We start from the raw sequence: 12,441 nt of genomic DNA, 5'->3' as shown, positions 1-12,441 counted from the left end.
ACTCTTCTGACAAAACTGTAGATCATTATCTGACACTAACACGTCTGGAAATCCATAAGTTGCAAAATATATTCTCAAAACTCCATAGTTTCTGAGACTTGTAGTTTGAGTGTGAATGCAACACTTTCTCCACTTTCTATTTCTGTTGACAGAAACAAAATATTCTTTCCCTTCCATCTCAAAGAAATGGAAATGTACTTGTTCCCATGGTTTTCTTTTGTTTGACCATGGAATGAAAGAACTTCAGCTGTTTCATTTCTGAGATAACACTTCATAAATTTTCACAAACAATGCCCTCGCCTACCCAAAATTTGCAACTGCTTTCATTCAGATGATCTCTGTGTGCCCATGATGAAGTTCCTTTAACAATTTCTCTCTAAATTCTGGTAGATTGATGATTTCTAAACCCCATTAGAAACAATTTATTTGTTTGTGTGAAATATTCCCGCGATTTCTCATCATCACACTCTTTAGAACAGTCATTCACTACCTAACTGAGCACTTTATTAAAAACCACATGCTTGCAAGTTTCTTCACTAATTTCACAGGCATGACATTTGTACTTGTAAATTCACAGGTAACTCAGTGGTTAAAAAATAATCAACCTTTCCCTGAAATCATTAAAGTCCCCATTTGCATGTTCTGCTGATTAAACAATGTTTGATATTGTTCTAAGGGCTAATATTATCAATTGATCCTCCTTGCTCAAAGATCATTTTGTCCTGTCTTAGCTCTTCCTCAGATGTACTCTTACTCATCCAAGTTTATTTGAATCTTCTTAAACCCATCCATTTTCATCAGCAAAACTTTCTTCCTGACTACTAGTAACAATGGTGAGTCATGGGAAGTATTATTGTATTCTACAAGAATACTAGCTTCATCTAACACTGGAAGACTGTCTGTTCATTGTCATTTCACATCAGTTTTGTACAAGGGAATATGACTGAAGGACTCCTAAAAGATTGTTCCAGCTGTATCCACAATGAAAGTAATCAGTGAACTTCCAACTTTTGTTTGAACTGCGTGTGCTGAAGTTTTAGCCCTATTTTCAGCTCTATTACTTTAATCTTCTATGTGCTTTACTTCACCTTCTGACTGTGTACAACTCCATCTTCCTGCTTGCAAATCTTCTGTTTCCATATCAGTCCTTTGCATAGCCAATGACTCCTCAACCAGCTATATATTTACCATGGTTTGAACTAGTGCATGGCTGCAACCTGGTGTTCTGCTGTGACCTGGAACATTACTGTCTCCTGCATGCATCTGGATATGACTGACTGACTGGAAATGGGCCAGTCTGAGATGGTGGCTACTGACTTTGAGATTAAGAGCTGGGACTTAGATCTTACTGAAATCCAATGGACCTCTCTTACCAGCTGAAGAAAAGAACTTTGCAATTTTCAACCATCGCTTTCTGCTACTTCCCTGGTTGCATCCTCATTACAGATTAAGGCTTGGCCTGAATGTTACTATTCACTATCCACAGTGGCAAGAGTATCTCTTTAATTTTAAAATGTAATCCACAACAGTCTCATTTGGCAACTGCTTTCTTTCATCAAATGCTAACTGTCATGTTTGTGATATACAGAAATGATCTGGAGGAAGGTATAGATAGTCTGATTAGCAAGTTTGCAGATCACTAAGATTGGTGGAGTAGCAGATAGTGAACGAGACTGTCGGAGAATGCAGCAGACTATAGATAGATTGCAGAGTTGGGCGGAGAAATGGCAGATGGAGTTCAATCCAGGCAAATGTGAGGTGATGCATTTTGGAAGATCCAATTCAAGAGCGAACAATACAGTAAATGGAAAAGCCCTGGGGAAAATTGATGCACAGAGAGATCTGGGTGTTCAGGTCCATTGTACCCTGAAGGTGGCAATGCAAGTCGATAGAATGGTCAAGAAGGCATACGGCATGCTTTCATTCATCGGACGGGGTATTGAGTACAAGAGTTGGCAGGTCATGTTACAGTTGTATAGGACTTTGGTTCGACCACATTTGGAATACTGCGTACAGTTCTGGTCGCCACATTACCAAGAGGATGTGGATGCTTTGGAGAGGGTGCAGAGGAGGTTCACCAGGATGTTTCCTGGTATGGAGGGCGCTAGCTGTGAAGAGAGGTTGAGTAGATTAGGATTATTTACATTAGAAAGACGGAGGTTGAGGATGGACCTGATAGAGGTCTACAAAATCATGAGAGGTATAGACAGGGTGGATAGCAAGAAGCTTTTTCACAGAGTGGGGACTTAATTACTAGGGGTCACGATTTCAAGATGAGAGGGGAAAAGTTTAAGGTAGATATGCATGGAAAGTTCTTTACGCAGACGGTGGTGGGTGCCTGGAACGCGTTGCCAGCGGAGGTGGTAGAGGCGGGCACGATAGCGTCAGTTAAGATGTATCTAGATAGATACATGAATGGGCAGGGAGCAGAGGGATACAGATCCTTGAAAAATAGGCGACTGGTTTAGATAGAGGATCTGGATCGGTGCAGGCTTGGAGGGCCGAAGGGCCTGTTCCTGTGCTGTAATTTTCTTTGTTCTTTGTTCTTTGTTCTTTGCAATCTCATTCTAGCCATACCACAATGAGTCCAGAATCTCATTAATTTCAGACTAGCCCATTGTACTGAAGCTTTGCCACCATTTGGCCCCACCATGGTGAGGAAAAATATATATCCTCATTTCTTATTTATTCATTTCCAACCAAATGTGTAACCTTCATTTGTAATTTGCACCAGTTCTACCTGTCAATGTCGAATTCCCCATTTTATTCAACTATATCTTCAGCATCTTTTATTAATTATGTTCCATGCTGACTCACTGTCTACCTGAATACAATGTCACACACAGCAATCTTTCAAATTACTCAAACTTTCTTAAAATCAACTTTGGAACCTTCAAAAGTCTGTCACAGTGTTCTTCAGTTCTTAATTAATCAAATGAAATATAAAAAGGAATTCCATCCCACCCATCATTTTTCTGGATATTTCCGGATCAATCTGTTCAGAGATATTATGTCACACCTCTGAAGCAGGCATCTTTGAACCCAGGTCTACCAGCTCAAAGGTAGGGACACCATCAGAGCCTCTTCATCATCTTTCTGTTGCACGTTGCACAAAGACAATATATGCTCAATTGTAGCAGCCATTATCCAATTAACTCCCCAACAGAGAGGGCAGGAGACAGACAGACATAACAAGATATTCAGGTTTTGTAATATACTATTGTGAAGTTTTATGCATGGCTGCTTTAATTAATTCAGCTCCTGATTAAATTTGAAATGCACAGATTGGCACAGTTATAAATTTATATGTCAATTATTATTAACAGTTTATTTCAAAAGGTCATTTAACAACCAGAAAAATATTACTGAAGAAATACTACTTTCTGTTAACTAACTAGAGTGCTTTAGGTATAATAAATATTTCAGCTCTGACTCATTATAAAGTAAAAAAGAGGTATTTAAGATAGCGAGTTCTACATGGAATAAAAGCCAGCAGCTTTAAAATATATGACAGAGCAACAATGGGTTACTGAGGAAGTACAAATACATATGCAAATATCTAGCTCTCTTTATAACATCGAGCTTTTTTTATAGCTGCAAGCATTATGCAGTGCAATGATCTCCCCAAATTGCTAAGCGCTACCAAGACAACAATATAAAATAGAATCTAAAAATGACCATAAATAAAATTCCAAAAAATTCCAGGGACAAATGTTGGATTACTAACATAACTGAGCACATTCAAATTACACATTAAAGCACAAGCTAATCCAACAAGCTAATCCATGCACCAGCAGGTTCAGGAACAGCTTCTTCCCAGCCATTATTAGACTGATAAATGGACTCTCTCGCCTCAAATAGTGCTGATCTTGCTAACGTTGATCTCACCTAGTGCTCGCCCTGTGTAATGTAACCTGCATGCCTCTAAGTTTTTTTAACAACCTTTGATCTGTACATCCTTGCTTACTATGATCTGCCTGTACTGCTCGCAAACAAAGCTTTTCACTGTACTCTGGTACACCTAATCAATCAATCAAACAATATCTGCATAATAACTTTAACGAAGGAAACAAGACAACATATTTGCAGTCTAATAGCTTTTTTTTATTCCTGCATTGTGGACATCATTGGCTAGGCCAACATTTATTGTCCTATCACTAATTAAGAGTTAAAATTCAACCATGTTGCTGTAGGTCGAGAGTTACGTGGAGTCTGGACCAGGTAAAGGTGGCAGATTTCATTCCCCAAAGGACAAGAGTGAACCAGATAAATGTTTACAACAATCAACAGTGGTAACAAGTCACCATTAGGCTAGCTTTCCTAAAAAAAAACACTTGATTTTTAGTGAATTCAAATTTATCATTGCAGGGTTTGAACCCACATCCCCAGAACATTAGACCAGGTCTAGATTACTAGTGCAAACACATTACCACAATCCTCCATCTCACCTATAAAATGAGGAACATAAAAACCAGTTTGGTCTGAATGGCCTGTTTCAGTGTTGTGAAATTATAGAACCATAGAAACCCTACTGTGTGGAAGCAGGCCATTCAGCTCATTGAGTCCACACCGACTCTCTGAAGAGCATCCCACCCCTCTACCCTATCCCTATAACTCTGCATTCCCCATGGCTAATCCACCCAGCCCGCACATCCCTGGATACTATGAGCAATTTAACATGGCCAATCCACCTAAACCGCACGTCTTTGGACTGTGGGAGCGAGCTGGAGCATCTGGTGGAAACTGGATCATCTGGTGGAAACCCATGCAGACACGGGGAGAGTGTGCAAACTCCACACCAATAGTCGGCCGAGGGTGAAATTGTACCTGTGTCCCTTGCGCTGTGAGGCAGCAGTCCTAACAACAAAATACAGCACAACAATATCTTTATTAAGATGTTGAAGTCTCTGAAATGTGAACCTATCTTTCTTTTTCAAATGTTGGCATACATTTCATATCTTCAGAGAAGAAGTGAGAGTACTAAAAGATATTACAGAAAGTTGCAGGTATGCTTGAAACTGTGGTAAAAGCAATAATGTATAGTCCAAATGATTACTGCCTAAAAATACGACAATGATAAAATTTAGGACCTCAATATACATTTATCTTATGTATATTTTTAGACTATAGGTCCTAGACAAGTTAAAAAATCCTAAAACAATAAAATCTCCAGAACTATATTGTACATACGACAGTGTTGAGAGAGATGAGTCTGTGGGTTTGTTCAGGCACTTAAAATCATTATGAGAGAGTCACTGGAATCCCAAAAGTCACTAGTAAATTGGAAACAGCCTGTTGTGGTGTTCATCTGTTCAAAAGGAATGGCAAAATAACACAGACTCACAAAGACATATGGTCTTACTTCAGTTCCAGATAAAATAACATAATGAACGATCAGGATTAGATTTGAAGATCATCTGTATAATAGCCATCTAGTTAACCTCTGTAAACGTAGTTCATAAAGGAGAAAATCCTGCCCTCAAACTCTGACTTTTCTGAGGATATGACAGCCCAAAGTGGCTAAAACAAATCTTATGATAATGTATATTTATATTTCCAATGGCTTAAGATAAAATTCCACATTAAATGTGACTAGTTAAGTGTAGAGCTGTGGAATTATGTTGCAAAGCTTGGGTATGAATAAAAAATTGGTAGTTAGGTAGAAAACAAACAGGTACTGTACTGTTAGAGTGTTAAAGCAATGGGGGAAATATTAAATAGATTCCACAAGGAAAATTGTATTGAGACTGCTCTTTCAACTTTGCATTAGTAACTTGGACAGTAAACTTGAATGAGAGATAACAAGGTGTAGAGCTGGATGAACACAGCAGGTCAGGCAGCATCAGAGGAGCAGGAAAGTTGACGCTTCGGGTCTGGACTCTTCTTCAGAAATCAAAGTAAACTTGAATGTAGTTTTTTCAAACTTACAGATGATATCAAACTCTGCAGGGCAGTGGAATTGAAGGAGATTATCAAATATGTGATAAAGGTTTATAATATATTATTATTAATTCAGATTTTAAGGCAGAGGTAAGTGGGTATTTGGCTTTAGTTTTGTGAAGGTTACCTTTTTTGAAGAGGTCACAAATTCATTTTTGAACAGTGATTTCAAACATCATTTCCAAGAAAGCAAGTGACCTATTTAAAATGACCAGGTAAACTATCTTCCAGGTCATTTGATGAAATGTTGATAAAGTTGATCTTATATGGCATACAGATAGATAGGCCAGGGACTGCCTGTTTCAGTTTTTCAGTTTCAGGTGAGAAAAACAATTTCATTCTTGTGGAAACTGAAAGAATTGTGGATGCTGTAAATCAGATACAAAAACAGATTTTGGTGGAAGAGCTGAGCAGGTCTTGCAGCATCTGTGAAGAGAAATCAGAGTTAACGTTTTGGGTCCGGTGAACTTCCTGAGGAATCAGGTGCAGGCTTGGAGGGCCAAAGGGCCTGTTCCTGCGCTGTAATTTTCTTTGAAGGGTCACTCGACCCGAAACATTAATTCTGACTTCTCTTCACAGATGCTGTCAGACCTGCTGAGTTTTTCCAGCATTTTTTGTTTTTGTTCCATTCCTGTTGAAGTTTATCTCGTGGCAATCCAAGGTTTCAGAACCAGAAAGAAGTCTTAAAACTATTTTAGTCATTTAAGTGGACTAGTTTTTCTTAAAGTTCAATTAGAAAAAGTCAGTGAAGCAGCTGGTGCTGTATATCTTGCTGACAGACAGCAAGGGAGAGAATCACTTCTAGTGAATGCGTAGAAAGTCATCGAAAAGAAATGCTCGCAACCCATTAGTTAGGTAAGAAATGAAAAAGTTAAGATATGAGTGATACATCACTGGGTTGAGTGTCTGGAAAAAGGGTTTGTTTTTCTTTTTGCAGTTTATATCAATATCTCGCTGAATTGTCGTATACACAGATTTTTTGGGTAATAAACTTGTGTTCTTTTGTTATAAAGAACATTGGCAGCCTCGTGAGAATATGTTTAGTGACTGACAACCATGGTAACCAATCCACAAAAGAAATTTATGATGTATCAAACCTGGTTTTGTTTGGTTTCATAACAAATAGAACATAAAAGAAAATGAGTGGGTTGAAGCAGGACAATTATCCAATGTGCTCATAACGAAATAACGCACATAGGAAACCAAGGGCTAGAATCAATTTCAGTTAGTTAAGGGTTAAACTTTCAGTACTTTTGTAAAAGCAGATGGGAACCACAGACGTACAAAGGTAAGCTAGGAGTGTAGGAGCCACACTGTCAGAAAGAAAACATGTTCCTTTGGTGTGAAATACAGACAATGCTTGTGTAAATCATGGGAAAACTGTTGAATTATGAACAGTTCAATACCTTTGTTGTAATATTTGGTAAAATCTGGGAGGTGTCTATAACCTATAAAAGTTGATTTTACACTTCACGGTGATAAGATTAGCTCACCTTGCAAATATATGAAAATAAACAATTGTAGATCTGATCCCTAACAACTCTTCAAGTTGATAACGGAAGGAACTGTGAGCAATATGTATATTTTGTGAATGGTATAAATAATTAAGAATGAGAATGAAAGTTATCTTAAAGTCTGCATGGATTCACTGTTCAATGTGTCCAACCAATGCACAGTAACAATCAATAAAGTAAATGGAATGTGTAACCTTCAGAAAGTAAAAAGCAGGGCACAAATCAGAGGGGTGTTGAGATCAACTTCCATGTGCCAAGGCTAAATTGTACCTTGAGTGTTGTCTCCAGCTGTGCTTGCTAGGAAAAAAGGAAAACATTTAATGCAAGTAATAGCTATGAGACTAATCCATAGTATCAGGGACTTAAGTTATAAACGAATTATCTGAAGACTCTTACACATTTTAGCCCATAAGGCTGTGTCCAGAGATAATTTTAAAGATATAAATAAGATAATCAGCGGTGCATAAAATATTAATACACAATACATTTTAATCTAACCTGGGAAAGTAGGAGACAGGTTCAGACTTGTGAAGGATAACTTAAAGATTGATATCAGGAGGTACATCTTCAGCATAGACCGATCAATACTTGGAATGGATTGCCAGGCAGAGTGGTGAAGGTGGAAATTTTGAAACCGTTTAGAACAAGTAGATGCAGCAAAGGAATGAACAAAGGCTTGTTCTTGGTTATTGAGAGACTGAAAGGTCTTACTCAGCCATAAAGATTTTGTGATATTTTAAAATATTTATTCGGTTCCTCTTTAAGTAATTCTGTCGTGTTTACCGGACAGCTGTTTGCAGTAAACTTTTCCAAGTTTCAAAAATTTCTTGCGTTTAAAAAAAAAGTTTTTCCTCAATACTTGTTCCAATTTTTACCTTCTTTAGCAGTTTCCTGTGTGGGATCTTGCCATAGGCCTTGCTGAAATCTGTATAAGCTACATCAAGTGAACTACCTTCATCTACGCACCTGGTCACATCCTCGAAAAATTCAATCAAGTTTGTTAGCTACGACCTCCCACTGACAAAGCTGTGCTGGCTATCTCTCATCAAACCTTGCCTCTCCAAGTGGAGAATAATTCTCTCCCTCAGAATTTTCTTCAACAATTTCCCTACCACTAATGTGAGACTCCCTGGTTTGTCTCTATAACCCTTCTTGAAATGTAGAATATCCTTCGATTCTCTTCTCCCTCTGTACTTAATTTAGTGCATTTCTGCTCTTTTCCTCAACAACTCCTTGAGGTGCCAAATCCCTCATTCCTAATACTTCTAAGGCAAAGAAGTTTGCTTGAACTCTTGATTAGAGTTATTGTAATTATTTTATATTTATGATGTCGAGTTTTGGACTCTCACAAAAGAGTAAAAATGTTCCCTATTCTTCCCAATCAAACCCTTTATTTTCTTGCAGGTATCTATCAGGTCACACCTCAGTCTTTTTTTTAAAAAGAGAAAGAAGCTCAATTCGTTCTGCCTCCATCGCCATCTTGACATATTTCTTGTGGATCTTAATTTGTTTGGCCATCAAAGGCTCTGCATACTTTTCTCTAATATGGGTATTCATTACTGTACTTAGTATTCTAAGAGTGGTCTGACAAATGTTCAATCCCAACTTAACATAATTAAGTTTTTCGACTCTATCCCCCAGGCAGGCTAATTCCAAAGTTGTATGGGCAAAAATAGCCATTATTGGGAACCAGCTCAGAGGAATATTAACACCAGACAGTGCGCTATGTCACTCCACCATCATCATCTCCATGTCACTATATGTTCCTGTTCTCCATGCGATGTAGTAAATCATGTCCAATGATTCACCCAATCACTAAAGCAGAGTTTCTGTAATACCTACAGGGTCATTAGTTTTAGAGATAACGTATTGATCTTCTACTTATAAAATTTTATTGCATGGTGCAGAAACAATTGTTTTAATAAACTCACTCTTTTCACAAAACTAATCTTGTTTTGTATTTTGGGGAAAACCTTTTTTTTCCACAGCAATATATCAAGACACAGAGTTAAAAAAAAACAAGATAACAACACATTAAATTAGGTTGTTCTTCAGTTACAAAATGAGATCCAGGAATGTCATCAATCAAAATTAATAGGGAAGAACATCGAATGTTAACACAGGCATGTAAACAGAAAATACTACAAATACTCAGTCAGTCTATCAGCCTTTATGGAAAGATGAGCAGAGTTTCAGGATGGTAGCATTTTGTCAGCAGTGGGAGAATTGCAATTACATAACTTATCCTGTGCTGAGATGTACCTCCTGCCAAATGATTGAGGTTCATGTTTGGACCTGGATATTGAATGCTGTTTAATTGTAGAAAAAATGTTGTTGAACTAATCTTTTCCTCAAAAGGAACTTGCCAGCAGCTGTCAGTGAAGAGAAATAAGGAAGGGGGAACACAGTTAATGTTCTCACTTTCTTACCCCAAAAGTCAATTGTAATGTCCTGGTAATTTCCTCAGTTGAGATTGACTCAAATCTGGATCTTCTTCCTTGGTGTCATTCAGTTCTAGATTTTGTACTGCATTTACCCATTTCACCATTGGGATAAACTGTCAATTTGTCTATTCATAAATGGCTAGGAGTTGAGGAAACCCAGTGCTTTTCTGAAGAGGATTATAATATTCTAAGCAATGTATAACCATAAAAAAAATGATAGTGAGGAGAGTGAGGATACAACTAAATACAGCCATTCTGAAAGGAAATTATTAGCTTTGCTTTAAAACCAAAGTACAAATATTAATCAGACTGAACTGAATAAAACTTGAACAAAAAAAACTGAAGGTTTTTCTTCAGTTTTTAATAGCTATAAACAAAATGATGTGCTAAATTTAAGAGATAACAGGTAACTGCAATAGTGTCCAGACCTAGCACTTTAGTGTTTGGTATGAACAGTTGAAAGATATTAAATAATGTAAAATACAATCCTGACCATAGTTGCATCAGAAACAAGAATGCATAATGAAATATTGCATGCTTTTAATGGTACATTCAGTGATGACTTCTCTAACTTTATTGTCCATATTTTATAAAATGGACACATTACGTCTTAAATAATAAGTTTAAAACTTCAGCTGAATTTTATCATGCGTCTTTATTAAACCAAGTAGAGCTTTACACAAAACTTTCTTTAATTCAGTATTGTTATTGTCATCATTGTTGGCAGCCCCTTGATTTGAGGATGTCTATTAAGGGTGACAAGGTTCTGCTGTGGGTCTTTTTGTGATTAAGTAGATAAAATCTTGAGCTGTAGATCATTGGGCACATAGCGTAGTGAGAGCTAAAGTACAGTATTTACCTTTCTCTTGTGAGTAGTTATTTAATAGAAAACTTGAGGTTTGCTGAAAATTGATGCATTTTGTCAGAGTTTTCCATCTTGCTCTCATCAGGAGAGTTTGCAAATTGCAGGTCATAGGACCCAAAGATTTGTAGTTTGTATCAAACAGCACCTTCTTTCAGTTTTTTGGAAGAAGCAAGATACTGGCTGTAACGAGACAACAGTTGCTGGATAACCCTGAATGTGAGGGAGATTACACTGACTGCACACACACAGTTAAACTGGTAGTTAACTATCGAACAGTATCAATGAGCACAGTGTCCACAGCAACACCTCTATCACCTTGCTGGTGGAATTGCTCTAATGCTCTTGTGTTGCTCATCGACACATCAGATCTCACTGCAGTACCTTAGTGTGGTGATGACAGCCAGTGTACACTAGGACTTTTGTTGATTTATGGAGTTCTATGTTGTGGTAGATTCCATAGATGGATAATGGTAGATCAGACTTGCAACAAGTAATCAGATAGGTGTAAAACTGCAAAGCTTTCAGCCCTAATGTTATTCTAGCCAAAGTATCCAAAGCTGGTTGGTTTTTCTTCACATTAAGACCTGTACACGTCCTATGGATTTGGGAAGAAGATGTGCCCCTCTCCTCCCTCTCCTCACCAGACTTCAGGAATAGTCACAATTATAACTTACTTCAAGAAGAGGGATAAATCAGGTGGGATAATGTTCAGTATTTTGCTGTTTTCCATCGTAGGAAATGTCCTGACATGCGCTCTCCTGAATCCTGCCGCAAACACAGTATGGCTTTAGATCTGAGATAACAAGGTGTAGAGCTGGATGAACACAGCAGGCCAAGCAGCATCAGAGGAGCAGGAAAGCTGACATTTCGGGTCTGGACCTTCTTCAGAAATGGTTTCAGATCTTCCAAAATGACCTTTGACGTGGTCTTTGTTGTTAGACAAATACAAGAAAAATGTTGGAAACAATATTAGGAACCTTGCATTGAATCCCTCCATGTGATCAAAGCATTTGCTTCAGTAAATTGAATGGCTCTGTGGATTGTTCTCCAGAGATTTAGCTTTCCAAGAAACTTCATGACAATCCTGGAAATACACAATATGGTTGAGATGGACATCTTCAGTGGGACATCTGAAAGCAAACACCTTTAATATGCAAATTGGAGTCAAACAAGGCTGTATGATAGTCCCCACATATATACAATTTACCTGAAAGTAGTTATTCACCTTATCAAAGATCAACTGCTGTGTAAGGATTAAATACTGCCCAGATGAAAACAGCTTTCACTGCAATCCTCTCATACCAAAACTAAACTATCCCCTACAGGCATAAGTGTCCTACAGTATGTGAGAGACTGAGTTCTTGTTGCCCTCTCCAGACCAGATTTATTAGCCACCCACTATCTCTTCAATGCGGCTACAAACAAAACTCATGTCAACTGTTGAAGAAAGGTCCAGATCCGAAATGTCGGCTTTCCTGCTCCTCTGATGCTGCTTGGCCTGCTGTGTTCAAACAGCTCTACACCTTGTTATCTCATGTCAACTGAGACCTAGTCAGTCAAACGTTTTACCTCCAATTTAAATTTGAGGCGCTCTGGAGTATGTTGAGCACATTCCACACCTCAGCAGGTCAAAAGGCCACCATTGAAGAAGAGATCCAACACTGGACCATCTACGCTC

This window comes from Rhincodon typus, chromosome 10, assembly GCF_021869965.1.
Source record: "Rhincodon typus isolate 14 chromosome 10, sRhiTyp1.1, whole genome shotgun sequence".
NCBI classification, from domain to species: Eukaryota; Metazoa; Chordata; class Chondrichthyes; order Orectolobiformes; family Rhincodontidae; genus Rhincodon; species Rhincodon typus.
The sequence above is the reverse complement of the archived record's forward strand: the minus strand, read 5'-3'. Positions refer to the sequence as shown.